This window comes from Cucurbita pepo, chromosome 10 (genome assembly GCF_057944985.1).
Source record: "Cucurbita pepo subsp. pepo isolate OVF chromosome 10, ASM5794498v1, whole genome shotgun sequence".
NCBI lineage: Eukaryota > Viridiplantae > Streptophyta > Magnoliopsida > Cucurbitales > Cucurbitaceae > Cucurbita > Cucurbita pepo.
This window is the reverse complement of record NC_141807.1, coordinates 17248474-17274998: the sequence shown is the minus strand read 5'-3', so window position 1 is coordinate 17274998 and position 26525 is coordinate 17248474. Positions and strand designations below refer to the sequence as shown.

The following is a 26525-nucleotide window of genomic DNA, read 5'->3' as shown; positions in this document are numbered from 1 at the left end:
CCTCAATCGATAGGACCCATTGATGTAGGTGCCCCTCAATCGATAGGACCCCTAAAATAATAGACGTATACCATTTGGAGAGGTGAATACGCAGTATTCTTTAATAAAAAGCAAAAGAATAGTCCATAAGTAAAGGTGTTCCGCTAATTCATTTAAATTTTAAAAAGAAAGAAATATTATCTTCAATCTGACCGTGACGCTCTCCCAACTAATAATTAAAATAAGAATTCATAAATAAGGTATTCTACGTGGATCGAACGCATGACCTTTAAATCTTCAATCTATCACTTTCCCAACTGAACTATCCACACTGAAAATTAATATTAAATTCATTATTCTAGTTATGCAGTCCAACTTGAAACCAAGTGCGGTGAAGATCGAACACATGACTTTGAGATCTTCAACAATCTAAAGCTATCCCCACTATTATTAAATATAAAAATTCATAAGTAAAGGTATTCTCGTCAATTCATTTCAAATTTAAAAAGAAACGTGGATCAAACACATGATCTTCAGATCTTCAATCTGACGCTCTCTTAACTGAGCTACCCACTAATATTTAGAATGAAAATTTGTAAGTGTTTGTATTCCTGCGGTGAACGTCGATCAAAGACGTGACTTTCAAATTCTCATTTTGACACTCTCTCAACCGAGCTATCCAACCAATATTAAAAATGAAAATTCATAAGTAAAGGTATTTCCGTAAATTCATTTAATTTTAAAAAGAAATATTCACTAATTTTAAATTGAAAAGTCAAGTTGGGGACTTATTTACCAAGTACAGAGCTATACACAGCTATCCTGCTCAATTTTAAAATGAAATAATCACTAAATTCAAAATAAAAATTCATGAGTTCATGTTAATTAATTTAAATTTAAGTTTTAGATTGAAAATTCGAGTTATGCAACTTGACACCAAATGTGATGAACGTGCATCGAACATGTGATGTTCAGATTTTCAGTCTGACGCTCTCCTAACTGAGCTATCCTCGCTAATAAATAAAATAAAGATTTATCAATAAAGGTATTCCCGCTAATTCATTTAAATTTCAAAAAGAAATATTCACTAATTTTAGATTGAAAAGTTGAGTTATGCAACTTGACACCAAATGCCGTGAACATGGATCAAACATGTTACCTTCAGATCTTCAGTTTCATGCTCTCCCAACTAAGTTGTCCTCGCTAATAAGTAAAATAAAAATTCATAAGTAAAGGTATTCCGCAAATTCATTTAAATTTTAATAAGAAATATTCACTATTTTTAGGTTGAAAATTCAAATTATGCAACTTGACACCAAATGCAATGAACATGGATCAAATATGTGACCTTTAGATCTTCATGCTCTCCCAACTAAGCTATCCCTGCTAATTGTGGAGAAGTGTTGTCTTCACATCTATTTCCAATTAAGGATGTTGAGGACAAAAAGGTGAGGCACGTTGGAACAAATAACAAGATTCATGGACATCATTTCATTTACAAGCTTGTGATGAACGGTCTGTCTAGTCCAATGAATCTAGGTAAAATCATTTCTTTTTTATCATTGTGATAGAAGTTATAAATGACGATGGTATTCCTTGGTCATATATTGCAAAGGTGGAGTACCATGTGTTTAACTTTATAGACCCCCGTTTCATATCCTTTGAAGATGTCCTCAAGGATTTTAACAAGCATTAGATTGCTTTCCCTGCTTACACCAAGCCCTCTCTCTATATATGAGTGACGTTACTATCTCTTAACTATGAAAATGACATAGGCCACAATAAAATAATCACATAGTTAAGTGAATAGGACGATTATAAGTAAAAGGACTAATTTATTATACAAATTCTCTACTTTTATTTTGGATATGCTTATTATCTTCAAAAGTTTTACTTCCTAGTATCACATGTTTGAGTATACATATTAAAATGATTAGTAAAGCACTTATAATTTGAATGATCTTCATACCCTAATTCATGATAAATAAATAAAATAATTAGGAAGCGTATATGTGTGAGATCAAAATAAGATGCATAAAAAGAACCTACCGTAATTACTTTATTCAGCAATTACGACTTTTAATCTTAAAAGTAACTTAAAATATTGCAATATTGTGATTCAATCATCTGTTTTGTTTTGAAATTAGGGAGAAACTAAAAATATAATTTTTTAAAAGATGGAGAAAATTCATAACCCAACCAAAATATGTATTCAAAGATGAAGAATTCACAACCACAAAAGTAGGTAAGATAAATTCAATAATTATATAAATCGGTTTGTCACATTTTCAAACATGAACGAACTTCAATTTCGAGTATGTGAATATCATCACTACAAAAAAAATATATCTTTTCATAGAATTTTAGAATAGCATTTTTAAAATAATGCTATGAAAAAGAAGGAAAATGACCCAATAATAATAAAAAAAAATTCCTCTCGATCCTCTCTTTTCTTTTCTGTTTCCCCTCCCTTCTCTCATTTGTTCCGTTCTTTCTCTTAGCCCTAGATCTACCTCTTGTCTCTCATTTCTTTGTTTCTTCAATCATTAGGCGGCTGGAAATGATCGATAACGACCACAATGGTGGTGGAGGCGGCAGCGAGGATCATGATCGGAATGTAGAGGATTGGGATTGGGCGGCTCTGCAATCGCAATCATACAACCAGAATGAACTAGACGAGATGTAGAGGAGCTGACTTCTCGGTCCGGCGGAGGAGAAGAAAAACAAATATGTTGACTTAGGTTGCATAGTGTCGAAGAAGGCTTTGAAATAGTATTACCGATGGAAACAAGATGTGCCCTTCCTATTTTTTCCTGACTGACGCATGGTATGGCTCCCGTTATAAAAGATTTTGTATTTTAATCAACCTTTTTTTTCTTCCGTTGTTGTTCAGTTTAGAAGCCTAATGCTTGAAATGGCCTTAATGGTTGGTGATAGACATAGACAAGGACTTTTGATTTTGATGCATCACTCTTGAATTTGATTCTTTAGTTATGTAAAATTGATTCTTTAGTTATGTAAAATAGAGTTAAGGGTTATTTAAATACACGAGAACCATTGTTGTAGAATAGCTTTCACTTCAGTGTTAGGAGGGCATGTGTGGTTGTGGTAAGGAATGAAGGGGATTATTGGCACACGATTAGAAATACATTAGTTTGTAAAGTAAATAGATTATAAAATTTCAATTATGAATTGAAGTCATGACATTTAACGCATTATGTATTTCATGTGTGTTTAGTTAATACTGAGTACTTGGATACAGTTTTATTACCATATAATTAATTCTGAAAAATAAATTCTATGAAAAGGTTATTAGAATAATTATAATTATTATAAATGATTAAATAACTTTATTATAGCATAATATTAAAGCTATAAATATTATATTACAACGTTAAAAAAAAATGTAATTATAAGTGCACAATATTTTAACATATAATAGCTAAAAACACTATAAAATGATTACATAACAATTTATATAAGCTATAACCTCATACTTTATTATAGAATTTATTATAGTTACTCTATAAAATGTCCCAGACTTTTAATAACATGGGTTGTCACAACCTACGAAAAATACTCTAAAAAGTCTATGATAGCGTCTTTTCGTAAGTTATTGTATTCATTATTTCTTGTAGTGATGGAACGTAATCTACAGTACTTTGCAAGTAGCTTTGAGCACACACAAGAGATCAGAAGTTGAATTTCCTTGGAATGGCAACCAAATAACCGAAGATTATTGTTGAATTTCCAAAGAATACACCATAAATTTCATTTATAGATATAAATGGAATCATTGATATAAAACCGTGATTATACAATTGCATTTTCACTAACAAACCACCTCAAAGTGATCATGAGGCTTCAAATTAAGAAGCCTTCAGATTACTCAAAAGTGAACTTTTAAGACAAATGAAGCTATATTTGAGCAAGAAGAATCATGTTCCATGTGCCAGAGATGGAGACACCAATGCAAGCAATCATTACCACCCAAAGTTTCTTTGATATTGTAGTTGGATCTATGAGCCTCATCCCTCAATGGGAAAGAGCAGTTATATCCAACATTCTTACTTGTGTGCCTCTATTCTTCTCTACTTTGCTTCCTCTCGATAACGGTGTGGTATTGACATAGCTCATATTGATAATAATCATTGTTAAACGTAGAATAGATCATATCTGTATATAGTAAGATAATCTAGTGATTTACTAGTTTGTTATCAAATCTATGATTTAGAAGGTAATCTTCATTATACACATCTATAAATACATGAGGTCATGACCCTAGGTCATTGTGCCATTCAACCTAACATGGTATCAGAGCCAAGGTTTATTTTTTAAATGTTGACCATATCTTCTTTCTCCTCTCTATCCACCATCTCCAACACTGTCTTAACTACCATGGCGACCTTTGGCCCAATCCCTCTACACCATGCTGTCACAATTCGTCTAACCAAAAACAACTTCATCATATGGCGCGCCCAGCTCCTCCCCTACCTACGGAGTACGAAGCTTATGGGCTACCTCGATGGCACCAATGCCGCACCTGCCAAGATGGTTCCTTCCTCAACTGCTGCTGATGCTGAGCTGGTCTCTAATCCAGCCTATAATTAGTGGTATGATCAGGATCAACAGGTCCTTAGCGGCCTTCTCTCCTCCAAGGAGGCGTGGGATACCCTGCAGCTACTACGTCCAAGGAGGCGTGGGATACCCTGCAACGGATGTTTTCATCGTCAACTCGTGCTCGCACTACTCAGATTCGTGTTGAGCTCGCCACGTCCAAGAAACGAGATCAATCTGCTGTAAATTATTTTTGCAAGATCAAAGAGCTGGCCACCGAGCTGGCCGCCGCCGACTCTGCCTTGCAGGATGATGATGTGATTGCGTATCTTCTCGCTGGTCTTGGCCCTGACTATGATCCCTTCGTCACCTCAATGACTACCAAGAGTGAAACCCTCACGCTTGATGATGTGTTTGCACATCTAATGACGTTGAAGCTCGCCAACTACAACACCAGGCTGAACTTCAGTTAAATCCGGGATCTTCTGCCAATTATAGTGGTCGTGTTGAACTTCAGTTAAATCTTGGATCTTCTGCCAATTATGCTAGTCATGGTGGTCAGCAGAAGAATCGTGGGCGTAGGGATCGTGGTCGTGGTCGTTCTCAAGGTTATGCACTCTCTCGTCCTGGTGGTGATCGCCGTGGCCCTTCTGCTCGTCTTTCCTGCCAGATCTGCGGCAAAGTGGGGCATACTGTTATCCGCTGCTAGCATAGGATGGATGAGTCCTATCAAGATGAACCTTCTTCTACCCCTCCTACGGCACTGGCGGCTACTTCCTCTTACAAGATTGACCCAAATTGGTACAGCGACACAGGCGCTACGGATCATATCACCAGTGACCTGGATCGTCTCGCTGTGCGTGAACGTTATCATGGAGGTGAACAAGTTCAAGTCGGCAATGGAGCCGTTTTGCGTGTTTTGCATACTGGTCATTCTCTAATTAATACTGCTACTCGTCCTCTTGCATTGCGTAATATTTTGCATGTGCCTGAAATTTCCAAACATCTTCTTTTCGTTCATAAATTTTATCGTGATAATGACGTATTTTTTGAATTCCATCCTTGGCATTTTTCTATAAAGGATCGACGGTCGAGGAAAAGTCTCCTAAATGGGAGGTGTGAATCTGGTCTTTATCCTATTAAGCCATCTGATGTCGATGATCTCAAGCACGCCTTGGTGAGCAGATCTACTACTCACGCCCAATGGCATGCACGTCTTGGACATCCTTCATCTCAAGTAGTAAAATCAATTTTGCGTCTCAATAATATTTCGTGTGCTAGTGAGTTATCTTTATTAGTTTGTAATGCGTGTCAGTTAGCAAAAAGTCATCAATTACCATATACTAGTTCTTCCCATAGGTATTCGTCACCTTTGGAACTTATTTTTTCGGATGTTTGGATTCTCAACACCCTAGTTATCTCTGCAAGCTGGATAAGTCGCTTTATGGCCTTAAACAAGCTCCGCATGCCTGGTTTTCTCGCCTTATCTCCAAACTATTACAACTGGATTTTACACCTTCAAAGGCTGATGTTTCTCTTTTCATTTTTAACAAGACGGGCATTTAGATGTATATCCTCATCTATGTTGATGACATTATTATTATTAGCTCATCTTCTACGGCTACTGAGAAACTTCTTACACAGCTTCAGGATGATTTTGCCGTCAAGGATCTTGGCATTTTGAGTTATTTTCTTGGGATTGAGGTCCGCCATACTTCCAATGGACTTATTCTGACACAACATAAATACATTCAAGATTTATTGTCCAGAACCAATATGCTCACCTCCAAAGGTGTGCCCACACCTATGCTTCCTAGTGAGAAGTTGTTATTGGATGGTGGTGAAAAGATTTCGCCTGAGGATACTACTCGCTATCGGAGTGTCGTTGGTGCTCTCCAATATTTGTCTCTGACACGTCCTGATATATCATTATGTGTCAATAAAGTGTGTCAGTTCATGTCCTCCCCGAAATCTATACATTGGGTGACAGTCAAACGAATTCTCCGTTATCTACATGACACTATTGATATGGGTTTGTGTCTTACAAAGTCCAGCACTGATTTGTTGAGTGCCTTTTCGGATGCTGATTGGGCTGGGAATCCTGATGATCGTCGAAGCACTGGAGGCTATGTGATCTTCTTTGGTGGCAATCTTATCTCTTGGAGTTTGAGGAAACAATCGACAGTTTCTCGTTCTAGTACGGAGGCCGAATATAAGGCAGTTGCTAATGCCACCGCCGAATTAATTTGGATCCAAGTTCTCTTGCGTGAGCTCAGGATCTCGCAAGCGCGAGCGCCTAGCCTGTGGTGTGACAACATTGGTGCCACCTACCTGTCTGCCAATCCAATCTTTCATCGACGGACGAAGCATGTTGAGGTTGATTATCACTTCGTTCGTGAACGAGTATCGACTCGTCAGCTTGATGTTTGACTCATTTCCTCCAAGGATCAGCTTGATGTTTTGTTACCAAATCTATGATTTCATGGTTTGTTACTAAATCTATGATTTAGAATGTAATCTTCATTATACACATCTATAAATACATGACGTCGTGACCCTAGGTCATTGTGCCATTCAACCTAACAATCATCACTTACATCCAAAACAAGAGTATAGCAGTCGACCATCATCAAAGACGGTTTTGGACAAGTTTTGGGCAATGTACTTGTTGTTCTCATTATTCTTGCTCCTCTTAAAAAAAAATTTGTGGATGCAGCATATGTGAATTTGAATATGTTATTTTTCAGTGTTCTCCTTTACTGTGTTAGGTATTACAGAACTATATATGGAACCCATCATGAACCCTAAACAATCATCAGCAAAAGCTACATCAATAGTAAGAAAAGAAAATGTGAAAAGTACACTCTATTTGCATTTGATTATGTTTCAGCATTAAAAAAAAAAATTAGAAGAGGTTTAAACATAAAGACGATAGACATAGATAATCTTTAACAAAAGCGAGAATGTTACGAGAATTTTATCTTTCAGCTTCAAGAAAAGAAGTATATGTCAATAACCGCTAAGTTACGCTCATGTTAACAAATTAGATATGATTTTAAGAAAAGAAATAAAGCCACCAAAACATAAGATCATAGATAGTTTCATTTTATTATTCTGACATAATTGATAAAGATGATATAATAGCATGCATTATTGTAAGATACAAAAGTTAAAATATACGGTTTTATTCATTCAAATTTTCTCCTTGCCATCCATAACACCGACAAATATTTTGATGCACTCTAAATTTGTTAAAAAAGTTGGGAATTTATTTATTTTTAAATAAAAATATATTTAATTTTAAAAAATTAATTACTCTTTTGCATATTTAAATCTACATTTCTTTTTATATGAACGATCACTAAGATAAATACTCATTTAACCCTCACATATTTAATATTGAAATGAATTATTTACTTAGATAAAAAATGTGTGTGAAAGAGAATAATCATTATCCTATTATATTCGAAAGAGAATAATCTTTTTTTATCATTGAAAAATAAGGGAGGAATACTCAATTAGTCTTTATGGTAAGATTTGATTATATCAATTTGAGTAGCGTTCATGTAATGTTCCATTTTTAAAAGAAGAAAATTTGTGAAGTCGCTGGAATTTTCGGACTCCGAACGACAACGAACCCCGCAGATCGTCAAACGTACCTCACGATGCTCCCCTCGATCCCTCAACCTCACACCGCCTTCAGCATGGCCAAAAACCTGTGACAGAGAGCAAGGAAAGGAAAATCACTAGAGAAAGAGAGCGAAAGAAAGAAACCCACAACTCTCGAGACCTTGAAAAACCTCAGCCCGATGCCTAAACCGAACAAACCAATCGGGAAAAGCCCTCACCGACCTTGGTACATCCACCTAGAGCAGAGTCACGCCGCGTAGTCATCGTCGCCACTAGCGGAAAAGAAACCCAGAAATCGAATTTTTGAAGATGTCCTCAAGGATTTCAACAAATCTAGCTCTCTCAGTTTACACTAAGCCTTCTCACTCTACAAACTTTAGAGATGAAAGCAGGAGAAGGTATTTCTGAGTATTTTTCAAGAGTTATGTCTACTGCTAATGACATAAGAAATTGCGGAGAAGATATGCCGGATGTCAAAATTGTTGAGAAAATACTTCGAAGTCTCACCGATCAATTCAACTTTGTAGTATGCTCAATTGAAGAATCCAAGGACATTGACCAATTAACAGTTGATGAATTACAGGCATCTTTGCTTGTACATGAAGAAAAGGTGATTGATAAGAGGAGTGAAGAGCAGGTTCTGCAGGCAGAGAATGCACCAAGGTATAGACAAGGAAGAGACAGAGGGACATTGGAGAGAGGAAGAGGTTACACTAGAGGTAGATCTTTTGTGAATCGTTCGGCCATCAACTGTTTTCGATGTGGAAAGCAAGGACATGACCAATTTGAATGTCCGAGCTTAGAAAAAGTCAACTGTTTTTTATGTGGAAAGCAAGGACATTACCAATTTGAATGTCCGGGCTTAGAAAAAGAAGCTGTCATTTATGCTGAATTTGACAAGGAGGAAGAACTGCTATTGATGGCGTACACAAAGAAAAGTAAAGTTGAAAAAGAAGGCATTTGGTTTCTCGATTCCGAGTGCTCAAATCATATGACAGGGGACAAAACATGGTTCGTTGAGCTTGACGAAAGTTTCAAGCACACTGTCAGGTTGGGAAATAGCTCAAAATTGGCAGTTGAAGGAAGAGGTAGTGTCAGATTCGAAGTTGAAGGTATCACACAAACTTTGACAAATTTCTACTATGTCTCAAATCTCACCAACAATTTGCTAAGCATAGGGCAGCTACAGGAGAAGTGCTTGGTGATCTTAATCAATGAAGGAACCTGGAGAATCTATCATCAACAAAGGGGCCTAATAATGAACACACAAATGATGGCGAATCGCATGTTCTCAGTTCATGCAAAGATAAAGCCATTGATTGATAAATGTTTGAAAATAGAAGATGAAGATTTGGAGGTCCAGAATGTGGCGACAGAAATAGCAAAAGCAGAGGAGATAAAAGAGAAGGAGGTCACCTGTGAAAGCAAAAAGAAGTTAGAAGAAGATGCCGCTAGGAGATGGAAGAATGAATTCAGAAGAATGTTGAAGAAAGGCTAAACTCTGAAGAGACTAAATTAGAAATATAGTGGCGAATAGAGGAAGGATGCAAGAAGTTGTATGATGATGTTGATGTGCAGCTTGAGAAAGAGAAAGAAGCCGCTCTTACTGCTACAAGACATAAAGAAGAACAAGCACGGAAAGAGAGAGAAAAGCTAGATAAAGTGCTGGAAGAGAATAGAAGAAGGGTAGAAAAAGCTAATCGACGATTAGCTCTGGAGCTGCAACGGAAGGAAGAAGAACTATATTGTGAGCTCGAGTTGATTCAGAGACAAAAAGAGGAGGCAGCTCGGAGAACTAAGCTAGATGATAAGAGTTTGAGTTATGTGTTGCTGGGAGTTAGTGAAGAGTCAAAAGCTTACAGACTCTATGATGATGAAGCGGTAGATGAAAATACTGCAGAGGAAAATACTTTCTCTGGCTGTTTGGCTGAAGCAAGCTCTCCTAGCTTGAATAAGAAGAAGATTTTTGTGAAGAAGATGATGAAGCAGTCTGGATGAGAGACTATGCAATAGGAGAAGTTTTCTGTAAAGAAGATGATGAAGCTCATTCGGCCATGTTTACCACTACTGAACCTGTAAACTTTGAAGACACAGTGATTTAAAGACGCATTGAAGAGTGAGAAATGGAGGCAAGCCATGGATCTGTTGCAATAAACAGAAATGACACATGGGAATTGATGAAGTTACCTCATGGTGGAATCTGTTAGGAGTGTTATGAAGTCGTAGATATAAACTGATTACTATTTGTGTTCAGTTTAAAGGAGAGATTGTTAGGATTAGATTTGATTATTTGGATTAGATTTGATTTAGTTATTTGAATTAGATTTAGTCCTATTGGATTTGATTATGCAACGGCTATATAACAGCCAATTTTATTAGACCGTGAGATTTCTCCCTCTATTCCTAACAAACAATGTTTATTACCTAACTTTTTTTACCTAGCAATGTTTGAAAATAGTAGTTAACTTCACAAAGTTTCATTAATACCAAATAATCTTAAAGTTAACAGTGTTTAAAATATACTCATCAATGTTAAAAGGTAGCATTAACACCTTTCACTATTATAAGTAGAATAAAAAAAAATTTACCGTCAATATATAGATAGAAATCACATATGGACACCTCTAAGATTATCTAATTTTACTTTTGAGGAAGAAGGAAGAGGGAAGAAGGAAAAAGAAAACCCTTAATTCTGGAAGCCTATCAAATACTCTATCACCGATGTAAAGAAAGCATGAGAATAATTTATTCCCATCTTTGAAACCATGTACTAAAGTTTAAAGCTTTTATTTCCCTTTCTCATTTCTATATTCATTCCCATCTTTGTTCCTTTGGTTTAAATTACCCATTAAATGACAAAATTAAAGTTGTAGTTAATCAATCGTAATATTTGACGGGCTAAACTTCACACTATTTTAAATGGGTGTAAAGGAAGCAAAAGATGAATTTATTCTCGTGTCCCTAATCAACACGCGTTGGAGATGTATTGAGACATTGATAATCCAATATGAGAGTTTGAAAGATTACAAAAGTATTTGTTTTGTGATTCGGCATTACAGATTCTGCAAGCATCGGCTCCACACAACTCATTATAATACATTTGATTATAATATCTCTAGCATATTTCTTATTTAAAAATATTTATATCAATTGAACAACATATAATATACTAGTAATTCATCCAAGAAGGTAGTGTTCGTTTTGTCAAAATTATTTAAGTAGAGAAATTTGTTTCACTTAAAATTCACTCAAGAGAGAATAGTCAATATCATACCATATTCAAGAGAGAATAATATTTTTTTTAATAGTTGTGGAATAAGAAAGAACAAAAATTAAAACATGGCACCAATCACATTTTCTTGACTCTTTGTTTTGTTCTTGTGAATGTATAAAAAAGGAAACCCTATATGATTTTAGATATAATTTAAAATTACCCGCTCAACTAGCTCAATCCAATACTCAATTTTATTTAACATTAGTTGTATCTAACTATTAATGTGTAATTTATTACTCAAACCAAAAATATACCTATAAAATGTTTATACTACCTATAATACACTAGTCTTGGTTGTTTGACTAAAACAATGCAATCATCATCCCAATTAAAGAATTTGATTCGAAGCTATCTACCAGAGCAATGTTCAATTAGCCTTTGCTGTAAGATTCGGCTATATCAATTTAAATAGCGTTTAACAACTATAAATATCGAACTCCAAAATATTCATGAGCAAAGTAAGTTTGTTGAAGCTATCTATTAAAGGTGTTCTAAAAGGAGTTGGGAAGAAATATTGTCCTTAAATATAGTTCCAATTAAGGATGTCAATGACCAAAAAGTGCAAGAGGGTGGAAGGTTTGCGGTGAGAGAGAATAATAGGAATGGTGGACATAGCAAAAAATCTGAAGTGTATATTATTGTGGTAGAAGTTTTGAATGACATGGTATTCATCGGTCATATATTGCAAAGGTGTGGCACAATACGCATCCCATGCTACTGTCCCATCTTTTGTCCTTTGAAGATGTCCTCAAGGATTTCAATAAGCATTAGACTGCTCTCTCCCGACTTTCAATAAGCCCTCTCTCTATATACAGAGGGTGTTACTCTCTGTTAACTATGAAAATGACATAGAGACATAATAAAATAATCACATACTTATCTATCTATATATATACTTATCTCTTCTTTTTTCCTCAAATTTTGTCAAACTCGACTCTTAATTATGCATATTAAGGTACTACCAAGCTTTCTTAGAAAGTTGAGTGAACAGGACTATTATAAGTAAAATGACTAATTTATTATATAAAATTTCAAATATATTTATTATCTTCCAACATTTTAGGTCATAAATATCACATGTGAGTATCAAGATAGGTATATAACTAAATATTACAACGATTAGTTATTAAATATTGCTTGAATTAAAATGCTTATAATTCAAATGATCTTCAAAACCTAATTCATAAACCATAAATAAAATAGACATCACAGACATCTCAGACATTACATCACAGACATCACAGACATCTCGGACATCACATCACAGACATCACAGACATCTCGGACATCTCGGACATCACATCACAGACATCACAGACATCACAGAAATCTCAGCCATCTCAGACATCTCGGACATCACATCATAGACATCATAGACATCACAGACATCTCAGCCATCTCGGACATCACATCACAGACATCTCAAGCATCACATCACAGACATCACAGACATCACAGACATCACAGATATCACAGACATCACAGACATCTCAGACATCACATCATAGACATCACAGACATCACAGACATCACAGACATCTCGGACATCACAGACATCTCAGACATCTCGGACATCACATCACATACATCTCAAACATCTCAGACATCTCAGACATCACAGACATCACAGACATCTCGAACATCTCAGACATCACATCACAGACATCTCAAACATCTCAGACATCACATCACAGACATCTCAGACATCACAGACATCACAGACATCACAGACATCTCGGACATCACAGACATCTCAGACATCTCAGACATCACAGATATCACAGACATCTCGGACATCACAGACATCTCAGACATCTCAGACATCTCAGACATCTCAGACATCACAGACATCTCAGACATCACAGACATCTCGGACATCTCAGACATCACAGACATCATAGACATCATAGGCATCACAGACATCTCGGACATCACATCACAGACATCACAGACATCTCGGACATCACATCACAGACATCTCGGACATCACAGACATCTCGGACATCTCGAACATCACATCACAGACATCACAGATCGTTACTTGGGTTTGGCAGAAACTCAAGTCATCATACCTAATGATGGCGTTGAGGATCCATTGACCTATAAACAGGCTATGAATGATGAAGATAGAGATCAGTGGATTAAAGCCATGAATCTTGAAATGGAGTTAATGTACTTCAATTCGGTCTGGGAACTTGTAGATCAACTAGATGGGGTAAAACCTATTGGTTGCAAATGGATCTATAAGAGGAAACGAGACCAAACCGGTAAGGTACAGACCTTTAAAGCTCGACTAGTAGCAAATGGTTATACCCAAAGAGAGGGGGTGGACTATGAAGAAACCTTCTCTCCTGTTGCTATGCTTAAATCGATTAGAATACTCGTCTATTGCCACATTTTATGATTATGAAATTTGGCAAATGGATGTTAAGACAGCCTTTCTAAACGACAATCTTGAAGAGAGTATCTATATGGCTCAACCAGAGGGGTTCATTGAACAGGATCACGAGCAAAGGGTTTGCAAGCTTAAAAGATTCATTTATGGGTTGAAGCAAGCATCTCGATCCTGGAATATAAAGTTTGATACTGCGATAAAATCTTATGGCTTTAAACAGAATGTTGACGAACCTTGTGTTTATAAAAGAATAGTCAACTCTACAGTAGCTTTCCTGGTGTTGTACATTGATGATATCTTACTCATTGGAAATGATGTGGGATTTCTGACTGACATTAAGCATTGGCTAGCAACACAATTCCAAATGAAAGATTTGGGAGAGGCTCAGTTTGTTCTTGGAATCCAAATTGTTCGGAATCGCAAGAACAAAACACTAGCATTGTCTCAGGCATCGTACATCGACAAAATGTTGATTCGATATAAGATGCAGGACTCCAAGAAAGGATTATTACCTTTCAGGCATGGAGTTCATTTGTCGAAGGAACAAAGTCCTAAGACACCTCAAGAAATTGAGGATATGAGACACATTCCCTATGCATCAGCGGTCGGTAGTCTGATGTATGCCATGCTATGTACCCGACCCAACATATGTTATGCTGTGGAAATTGTCAGCAGATATCAGTCCAATCCGGGACGTGCTCATTGGACTACCGTTAAGAATATCCTCAAGTATCTTAGGAGAATGAGGGCCTATATGCTAATGTACGGTGCTAAGGATCTAATCCTTACAGGGTACACTGACTCAGATTTTCAGACGGATGTAGATTCGAGGAAATCGACATCAGGATCTGTCTTCACTCTGAACGGAGGAGCAATAATATGGAGAAGCATAAAGCAAGGTTGCATTGCTGATTCCACCATGGAGGCTGAGTATGTTGCTGCTTGTGAAGTAGCGAAAGAATCTGTATGGCTTAGGAAGTTCTTAACTGATTTGGAAGTCGTTCCAAATATGCATCTTCCCGTCACTCTTTATTGTGATAACAGTTGAGCAGTTGCAAATTCAAAAGAACCAAGAAGCCATAAGCAAGGAAAACATATTGAGTGCAAATATCATCTCATAAGGGAGATTGTGCAACGAGAAGATGTGATCGTCACACAGATAGCTTCAGAGCACAACATTGCTGATCCATTTACAAAGCCCCTCACGGCTAAAGTGTTTGAAGAGCACCTAGTGAGTCTAGGACTACGAGTTATGTAATCTAGGGCAAGTGGGAGAAAAGGCATGAGTATGTGATGCCCTAGTTCATTGTATTTCTCTCTACTCAACGTTAAAAAATCCCACTAGAGTTTTAGTCCAAGTAAGTGTTTGTTGGGTTTTATGTCCTAAAACTCATAGTTTGTAAACAAAAACATATTCTATTTTCAATAAAGTTGTTATTGTTGTTTATTCAGTAAAGATTGTTATTGAATAAAGTGAACTTTAAGATCATTAATCTAAATCCAATAAACTATGAACACTCTAGCTATAGTATGATTACTTGAACTATATGTAGAGACATAAGAGTGGATCAAGTTCAAGTAAATATAGTCAAAACGATCTATAGTATAAGGATAAGGCTGAGTGCCTTATTCTGGGGACACTAAGGATGCGGTCTTGACTTTCTTACCTCCGAGTAAAAGAGGAAGAGGGCAATCTGGTTCGTGAAGGAGCTGGCCCACTTTTGTATATGATATAAACAATGTGATCACTAAATTGTACATGTGGAGACATGTGAGTGGGGGCGTCCTATGCAATGAGTATTGCATAAGATCGGACCATGAAGAAAACCACTCTCACTTTATAATGTCGTTTACTGTTGAGACTGATTTTCTTTTCATTCGATAACCTACATAACTCAGTTTTAATCCTGAGCTAACCATGAACTCCTATTTATTCGGAATTATCCTTAGATTTGCATGGGTGAGAGTGGCTCTAGTTCGTCGACTCAATAGGCCTCCCATTTCAGGGGTAAGACTGGGTGAATGGCTGGGGACGTGGGGTGCAAGACGGAATTCACTCCTACCCACTTTCAGGGATAGAAGAGAGGTAGTTCCCTTGAGCACTGACTCCAGGTCTTGAACAAGGGGCCCCACCCTCTCATTAGCCTGAGAGGGATTCGGTTTACTGGTTGGACCACAAACCAATTGTTCATTAGAGGATCAGTGAGACATAAGAAACAAGAAGTAACTTTAGGGGTAAAACGGTAAATTGACCAAGCTCTAGTTACGAACAACCTGTGAAGGATCGACTTACTAATCATGGTTATATCAAATGGACAGAAATATATCTATAGTGAGGGAAGTGCAACTACTAGGCTATAGTGGAGTGTCCTAATAGTTAATGAATGTTGGTTAACAAGGTTAATGAGTTTAACCGGTTAATCTTGGATCGTTGGAGCCCATGATTAGGTCAATTAGGTCCCTCTGCTAGCTCATATCGGACTAAACCATAGAACAGTGTGACGAGTGAGTTCGAAGTGTTCGAATTCAAATTAGGGAATATGCGCTACATATATATACAATATATTTAACCGCATTTTTGTTTTATTTACGAATTAAACAAAAAGAGAGAATTTGAGATATTTAAATATGATTTAAATATCTTAATCAATTATGTGTCGGAATTGATTGGGATTGACATTTGAATTAATATTAAATATTAATTAAATAGTTTAATTAATCATTTAATGTTACTTTAATTTGAAATTCATTATTCAAATTAATTGTTGAATTAAAATGAAGAAAGTCAAAATGTTGACTTCATTTAATGGAAAAATCCACAAGTTTGAGTGGAATTTTGAGTGTCAAGATTTGGTTTAACCAAACTTGCATGCTTGCCAAATAAACCTCAAAAGTTTGAGTGGAATTTTGAGTGTCAAAATTTTGTTAACTCAAACTTGCATGCTTGCCAAATAAACATCACAGTCATCTCGGACATCTCAGACATCTCAGACATCACAAACATCATAGACATCACAGACGTCACAGACATTTTAGACATCTCAGACATCACAGACATCACAGACAGCTCAGACATGTTAGACATCACACACATCTCAGACATCTTAGACATCACAGACATCTCAGACATCAAAAAACAGACATCACAGACATCTCAAACATCTCGAACATCTCGGAAACCACAGACATCACAGACATCACAGACATCTCAGACATCTTAGACATCTTAGACATCATAGACATCACCGACATCACCGACATCTCAGACATCTCAGACATCTCAAACATCACAGACATCTCAGACATCATAGACATCACAGACGTCACAAACAACACAGACATAACAGACATCACATACATCTTAGACATCTTAGACATCACAGACATCTCAGACATCAAATCACAAACATCTCAGACATCACAACATCACAAACATCTCAGACATCACAGACATCACAAACATCTCAGACATCACAGTCTTCTTAGAAATCTCAGACATCTCAGACATCACATCACAAACATCATAGACATCACAGACATCACAGACATCTCAGACATCTTAGACATCACAGACATCTCAGACATCACAGACATCTCGGACATTTCGGAAACCACAGACATCACATACATCACAGACATCACAGACATCTCAGACATCTTAGACATCACAGACATCACAGACATCTCAGACATCTTAGACATCACAGACATCTCAGACATCAAATCACAGACATCTCAGACATGACAGATATCTTGGACATCTCGGAAACCATAGACAGCAAAGACATCACAGACATCTCACACATCACTGTTGTCTGAGACATCGCAGACGTCATAGACATCCCAGACGTCACAGACATCACAGGCATCTCACACATCCTAGACATCTCATGCATCACAGACCACAGACATCACAGACATCTCAGACATCACATCACAAACATCACAGACATCACAGACATCTTAGACATCACAGACATCTCAGACATCAAATAACAGACATCACAGACATCTCTGACATCAAATCACAGACATCACAGACATCATAGACATCTCATACATCATAGACAACACAAACATCGCAGACATCACAGAAATCACAGACATCTCAGACATCACAGACATTTCAGACATCTCAGACATCACAGACATCTCAAGACATCTCACACATCACAGACATCTCACACAACACAGTTATCTCAGACATCCCAGACGTCACAGACATCCCAGACATCACAGACATCTCACACATCCTAGACATCAAAGACATCACAGACTTCTCAGACATCTCAGGCATCACAGACATCTCACACATCACAGACATCTCACACATCAAAGACATCACAGACATCACAGACATCACAGACATCACAGACGTCACAAACATCTGAAACATCTTAGGCATCATAGACATCACAGACATCACAGACATCACAAACATCACAGACATCACAGACATCTCGAACAGCACAGACAGTACAGACATCTCAGACATCTCAAACCTCTCAGACATCTTAGACATCACAGACATTGTTAGGATCGCACAACAACGCAAACGCTCGATCTAAATGAACACAAAGAAAAGGATAGAGAAAATTGCAAGGAGAACTCTGGGTAAAAGGATTTTTTTTTTTATTGATAACTTCAGGTATGTACAACAAGAGAGAGTACAGAGAATAGAAAGTACATTTCCAAAGCTTTACTGGACGGGATATATATATGGTTTAGTCTACTAAATATAGCTTTACCAGATTTAACCATCTACTATATATAGCTATTTACCATATATAGCTTTACCGGATATACCTTTACCATATATGGCTTTACCAAATATAGCTTTACCGGATATAGCCGTTGACCAAGCTATAAATACAGGGAGCAGACTTCATAACTCGACAATTCTCCCACTTGGAGACTGATCCTACACCATACCAATTAGGGCTTTGCATAACCTTAATTTTCCAACATCAACACATTTTGTCAACATGTCTGCTGGATTCTTTGCACCCTCTATCTTCTCCAAACACATACCGCCTTCTTCCACTAACTTGCGAGTGAAATGGTACCGTCTTCTAATGTGTTTTGTTCTTGAATGATAGACTGGGTTTTTCACCAACTGTATGGCACTCTGACTATCTGTATGAAGATTCTTCTTGCACTGCTTCCGGCCTAATTCTTCTAGATAGTTTGTCATCCATATCATCTCCTTTCCAGCTTCAGCTATGGCCACGTACTCAGCTTCAGTAGATGAAAAAGCAACGCATTTCTGAAGCTTGGACATCAAACTCACTATTGTTCCATCCATAGTGTAGATATACCCAGATGTGCTCTTGCTGGAGTCTACATCTCCACTCAGATCAACATCCACAAAACCTTGCAGAACTACTTTGCCATTGCCATAACAAAGTGTAGTATTGGATGTACCTCTCAGATATCTCAGAAGCCACTTCACAGCTTCCCAATGTTCCTTCCCTGGATTTGCCATGTACTTGCTAACAACTCCCACTGCATGTGTTATGTCAGGTCTAGTGCAGACCATAGCATACATCAAACTCCCAACTACAGAAGCGTACGGAACTGATGCCATGTGCTCACGTTCCTCAACTGTCTTGGGAGATTGCCCCTTTGACAATTTAATATGATTTGCCAAGGGGGTAGTCCTGGGTTTAGCGTTATTCATCTTGAATTTGGACAACACCTTCTCAATGTACTGCTCTTGGGATAGATTTAATGTGCCAGCAGATCTATCTCGAGAAATTCTCATCCCAAGGATCTGCTTCGCTGCACCTAAATCTTTCATCTCAAATACTGAAGACAAGCTTGCCTTCAGGTGGTTTATCTCCCTCATACTTGATCCAACAATTAGTATATCATCCACATACAGGAGTAGAAACACATAAGAATCAGTGTATTTCTTGAGGTAGCAACACTGATTCTTTTCACTTCTGTGGAAACCACTCTTGCTCATGAAGGAGTCAAACTTCTTGTACAATTGTCTCGGTGCTTGTTTCAGTCCATACAAGCTCTTATTGAGCTTACACACCATGTGCTCCTTGCCTGGAGCTGCAAACCCTTCTGGTTGTTGCATATAGATCTCCTCATCTAGATCTCCATGTAAAAATGCCGTTTTTACATCTATTTGCTCAAGGTGCAAATTCTCCGATGCAACAATACTCAGTAGAATTCGGATAGTAGTTAATTTCACAACTGGAGAAAAGATCTCAGTATAATCAATGTCTTTTCTTTGTGAATATCCTTTAACTACTAACCGAGCCTTAAACCTCCTTCTGTCATCTGGTTCAATCTTGATTTTGAACACCCATTTGTTCAACAGAGCTCTCTTTCCTGTAGGCAACTCAGTTAGCACCCACGTATTATTCCTTTCAAGTGAGCTCATCTCATCATCCATGGCTTACTCCCACTTGGTTGAATCTTCCACTTGTAGGGCTTCATCAAAGGACTTTGGTTCTCCTTCGTCAGTCAGCAACAGATAATGTAATGAGGTTGAATATCTATATGGTGCTCTGGTAGTGCTGGATGATCTTCCCAACACCTGCTCAGGTGCAACTTGCTCCACGTCTGGTTCTTCAGCAATAGGATCAGAAGTTTCTTGAGCTTCTGTTGTACCATCACTGCGTGAATTTTCTTGCCACTCAAGTTCAACTCCCACTTGCTTCGTAGTCTCAGAGTTTATCTTCTCTCTGTCCTTGTACATGACATTTTCATCAAAGGTCACATCACAGTGTCTTAGGATCTTCCTATTTTTCTCATCCCAAAACCTATACCCGAACATGAGCCATAGCCTATGAAGTAGCATTTCACAGCCTTAGCATCAAGCTTATCTCTCTTCTTTGGATCAACATGAACATACGCAGTACAACTAAAGGTTCTAAAGTGAGAGTACTTGAGTTCTTTTCCTGTCCATACTTCTTCGGGCAATTTGAACTTCAAGGGTACTGACGGCCCTCTATTAATCAAATATGCTGCTGTGTTCACAGCATCAGCCCAGAATGTCTTTGGCAGTCCAAAATGAATCCTCATGCTTCTTGCTCGCTCATTCAATGTTCTGTTCATTCTTTCTGCAATACCATTTTGTCTTGCCTTACCGGAAATTGTTCTTATTAATCTAATTCCCTCAGCTGCACAAAATGTTATAAACTCTGATTTGTTGTACTCTCCTCCATTGTCAGACCTCAGGCATTTGATCTTCAAGCCAGTCTGATTTTCAACTTCAGCTTTCCACTTCTTGAAGGTGGTAAACACATCTGACTTGTGTTTCAGAAAGTACACCCATACCTTCCTGCTGAAGTCATCGATGAAGGTGACGTAGTACCTTGATCCACCAAGTGATGAAACTGGAGATGGTCCCCAGACGTCTGTATGGACCATTTCCAACCGCACTTTCTTCGATTCTCTGGCAGCCATTGTGAAACTAACTCGTTTCTGTTTACCCATAACGCAGCTCTCACAAAGACCCATATCAACAGATTTTAAGCCTTCTAAAGCTCCTTTCGCAGTCAGCATCTTCATTCTTTTGACGCTCATATGTCCAAGTCTATTGTGCCATAGACTTGAATTGGAAGTACTCTCAGTAGCAGCAGTCATGTTTATACACTCTGCAGTAGTGTATAAGGTTCCGGATTTTGTGCCACGCGCAACAACCATGGCGCCCTTCACAATCTTCCAGGAACTCTTTGCAAACTCTGCTACATAGCCTATGCTATCCAACTGACCAATAGAGATCAGGTTCTTCTTGAGACCAGGAATGTATCTGACATCTTGTAATGTCCATTGATTTCCTGCTGGAGTTTGTATGGAGACATCTTCTTTTCCTTCAATCTCCAAGGTTTTGTTGTCGGCAAGATACACCTTCCCAAAATTTCCTGATTTGAAATTTTGAAATAATTCCTTACTTGGAGACGAATGGAACGATGCACCTGAATCCAAAATCCAGGATTCAGCTGGGCTATCCACACTAAGGATTAAAACGTCCTCAGCATCATCTGTTGTGTATATAGAATCATCATCATCTTCAGCTTTATGATTCTGCTTCTTCTTTAGCTTTGTACAATCTGTCCGAAAGTGTTCTTTTCCCCCACAGCTCCAACACGTTACGTTGGGTTTGTTTTGAGATTTTCCCCGGTTCTTTGATTTTGAACGCCCATGTTTGTTTGAGCTCTTTGATTTGCTTCTTCCTCTTCGATCAACACTGAGAGCATTGCCTGATGAATCTCCAGTTTCCTGTTTGCGAATACTTTCGCTGAGAACTACATCTCGAATTTCATCAAACTTCAGTTTATCAGATCCTCGGGAACTGCTGATTGCGGCAACAACAGTATCCCATGACTCGGGTAAGGATGACATCAAAATCAACGCTTTAATTTCATCTTCGAAATTAATTTCCACCGAACTCAGTTGACTTATGATCATATTGAATTCATTTATATGATCCGCAACACGTCCACCTTCAGACATCTGTAGATTGAACAATCTACGCATCAAATACACCTTGTTCATAGCCGACGGTTTTTCATACATATTTGACAGCGCCTTCATCAGATCTGATGTTGTCTTCTCCTTGATGATGTTAAACGCCACGTTTCTGGATAGCGTCAATCGGATCATCCCTAAGGCTTGTCGATCCTTAAGCTTCCACTGTTCCGTGGTCATGGTATCCGGCTTCACCCCCAACAGAGGTTCGTGAAGATCTTTCTGGTACAGATAGTCTTCAATCGGCATCTTCCAGAAACCGAAATCGGATCCATCGAACTTCTCAATTCCAATCTTTAAACTTTCCATCTTCACAGATCGTGGTGAATTTTGCCTGGCTCTGACTTCCGCCTGGCTCTGATACCAGTTGTTAGGATCGCACAACAACGCACACGCTCGATCTAGATGATCACAAAGAAAAGGATAGAGAGAATTGCAAGGAGAACTATAGCTAAAAGGATTTTTTATTGATGACTTCAGGCATGTACAACAAGAGAGTACAGAGAATAGAAAGTACATTTCAAAGCTTTACTGGACGGGATATATATATGGTTCAGTCTACTAAATATAGCTTTACCAGATTTAACCATCTACTATATATAGCTATGTACCATATATAGCTTTACTGGATATAGCTTCACCATATATGGCTTTACCAAATATAGCTTTACCGGATATAGCCATTGACCAAGCTATAAATATAGGGAGCAGACTCCATAACTCAACATTACGTTGGGTTTGTTTGGAGATTTTCCCCGGTTCTTTGATTTTGAACGCCCATGTTTGTTTGAGCTCTTTGATTTTCCCCGGTTTGTTTGAACGCTCATCTCAGACATCTCAGACCTCTCAAACATCTTGAACATCTCACACATCTCAGACATCTCGGACATCTCAGACATCTCAGACATCTCCGACATCACACACATCACAGACATCTCAGACATCACAGACATCACAGACATCACAGAAATCTCACACATCACAAACATCACAGAAATCACAGTCATCACATACATCACAGACATCTCAGACATCTCAGACATCACAGACATCACAGACATCTCAGACATCACACACATCATAGATATCTCGGACATCACACACATCTCAGACATCTCCAACATCTCGGACATCACAGACATCTCAAACATCTCGGACTTCACAGACATCTCAGACATCTCAGACATCTCGAACATCACAGACATCTCAGATATCTCGGACTTCTCGGACAGCACAGACATCTTAGACATCTCGGACATCTCAGACATCTGAGACATCACAAACATCTCAGACATCTTAGACATCTCGGACAGCACAGACAGTACAGACATCTCAGACATCTCGGACATCTCAGACATCTCAGACATCTCGGACATCTCAGACATCTCAAACATCTCAGACCTCTAAGATATCTCGGATATCTCGAACATCTTGGACATCTCAGACATCTCAGACATCAAATCACAGACATCACAGACATCTCAGACATCAAATCACTGACGTCATAGACATCTTAGACATCTCAGACATCTCAGACATCAAATCACAGACATCTCGTACATCTCAGACATCTCAGACATCTCAGACATCATAGACATCTCAGACATCATAGACATCTCTGACATCTCATACATCTCAGACATCTCAGACATGTTAGACATCACAGACATCTCAGACATCTTAGACATCTCAGACATCTCCTCGAACATCTTAGACATCTCAGACATCTTAGAATTTTCAGACATCTCAGACATCTCAGACATCTTAGACATCTCAGATATCACAGACATCACAGACATCACAGACATCTCGGACTTCTAGGACAGCACAGACATCTCAGACATCTCCTCGAACATCTTAGACATCTCAGACATCTTAGAATTTTCAGACATCTCAGACATCTCAGACATCTTAGACATCTCAGATATCACAGACATCACAGACATCACAGACATCTCGGACTTCTAGGACAGCACAGACATCTCAGACATCTCGGACATCACAGACATCTCAGACATCTCAGACATCCCGGACAGCAAAGACAGTACAGACATCTCAGACATCTCAGACAACTCGGACATATCAGACATCTCAGGCATCTCAGACCTCTCAGACATCTCAGACATCTAGGACAGAACAGACAGTACAGACATCTTAGACATCTCAGATATCACAGACATCTCAGACATCTCCGACATCTCCGACATCTCAGACCTCTTAGACTTCTTGGACAGCACAGACATCTCAGACATCTCGGACATCACAGACATCAAAGACATCTCAATCATCTCAGTCATCACAGACATCACAGACATCTTAGACATCTCAGACATCACAGACATCACAGACATCTCAGACATCACAGTTTTCTCAGACATCACAGTCTTCTTAGACAACTCAGATATAACAGACATCTAAGATATCTAAGAAATCATAGTTATCTCAGACATCACAGACATCAAAGACATCTCAGAGATCTTAGACATCACAGATATCACAGACACCTCCGACATCACATCACAGACATCACGGACATCACAGACATCATCGTCATCACAGACATCTCAGACATCTAAGACATCACAGACATCTAAGACATCAAATCACAGACATCTCAGACATCTCAGACATCACTGTCATCTCGGACATCTCAGACATCTCAGACATCACAGTCATCTCGGACATCTCAGACATCTCAGACATCTCAAACATCTCGGACATCACAGACATCTCAGACATCTCGGACTTCTCGGACAGCACAGACATCTCAGACATCTGAGACATCTCAAACATCTGAGACATCACAGACATCTCAGACATCTCAGACATCTCGGACAGCACAGACAGTACAGACAACTCAGACAGCACAGACATCTCAGACATCTCAAACATCACAGTTATCTCAGACATCACTGACATCACTGACATCTCAGACATCTTAGACTTCTTAGACATCAACGACATCACAGACTTCACAGACATCACAGACATCTCAGACATCATAGACATCTCGAACATCTCAAACATCAAATTACAGACATTACAGACATCTCAGACATCTCGGACATCTCAGACATCACGGACATCTCAGACATCTCAGACCTCTCAGACATCATAGACATCTCGGACATCTCAAACATCAAATTACTGACATTACAGACATCTCAGACATCTCAGACATCTCAGACATCTCGGACATCTCCGACATCACAGACATCTCAGACATCTCAGACATCTCAGACATCTCGAACATCTCAGACATCACGGACATCTCGGACATCACAGACATCTTAGACATCTTAGAATTCTCGGACAGCATAGACATCTCAGACATCTCGGACATCACAGACATCAAAGACATCTCAATCATCTCAGTCATCACAGACATCACAGACATCTTAGACATCTCAGACATCACAGACATCTCAGACATCGCAGTCTTCTTAGACATCTCATACATCTCAGACATCTCAGATATCACAGACATCACAGACATCTCAGACATCTCAGAAATCATAGTTATCTCAGACATCACAGACATCAAAGACATCTCTGACATCACATCACAGACATCACGGACATCACAGACATCTTAGACATCTAAGACATCACAGACATCTAAGACATCAAATCACAGACATCTCAGACATCTCAGACATCTCAGACATCTCAGACATCACGGACATCTCGAACTTCTCGGACAGCACAGACATCTCAGACATCTCAGACATCTCATACATCTCAGACATCTCCGACATCTCACACATCACAGACATCTCAGACATCACAGACATCACAGAAATCTCACACATCACAAACATCACAGACATCACAGTGATCACATACGTCACAGACATCTCAGACATCTCGAACATCATAGACATCTCAGACATCACAGACATCATAGATATCTCGGACATCACAAACATCTCAAACATCTCAAACATCTCGGACATCATAGACATCTCAGACATCTCGGACTTCATAGACATCTCAGACATCTCAGACATCTCGGACTTCATAGACATCTCAGACATCTCAGACATCTCAGACATCAAATCACAGACATCACAGACATCTCAGACATCAAATCACATACATTACAGACATCTCAGACATCAAATCACAGACATCACAGACATCTCAGACATCTCAATCATCTAAGTCATCAAAGACATCTCGGACTTCTCGATAGCACAG

General features: G+C 38.4%; 1 non-coding gene across 1 annotated transcript; it reads left to right on the top strand.

Annotated features, from left to right (window-relative positions):
• The first annotated feature begins 4835 nt into the window (after positions 1 to 4835).
• Positions 4836 to 4974, top strand: LOC111804584 (small nucleolar RNA Z247). The gene has a single exon (XR_002816548.2). It is a non-coding gene; the product is annotated as a small nucleolar RNA Z247 (small nucleolar RNA).
• Positions 4975 to 26525: the final 21551 nt, after the last annotated feature.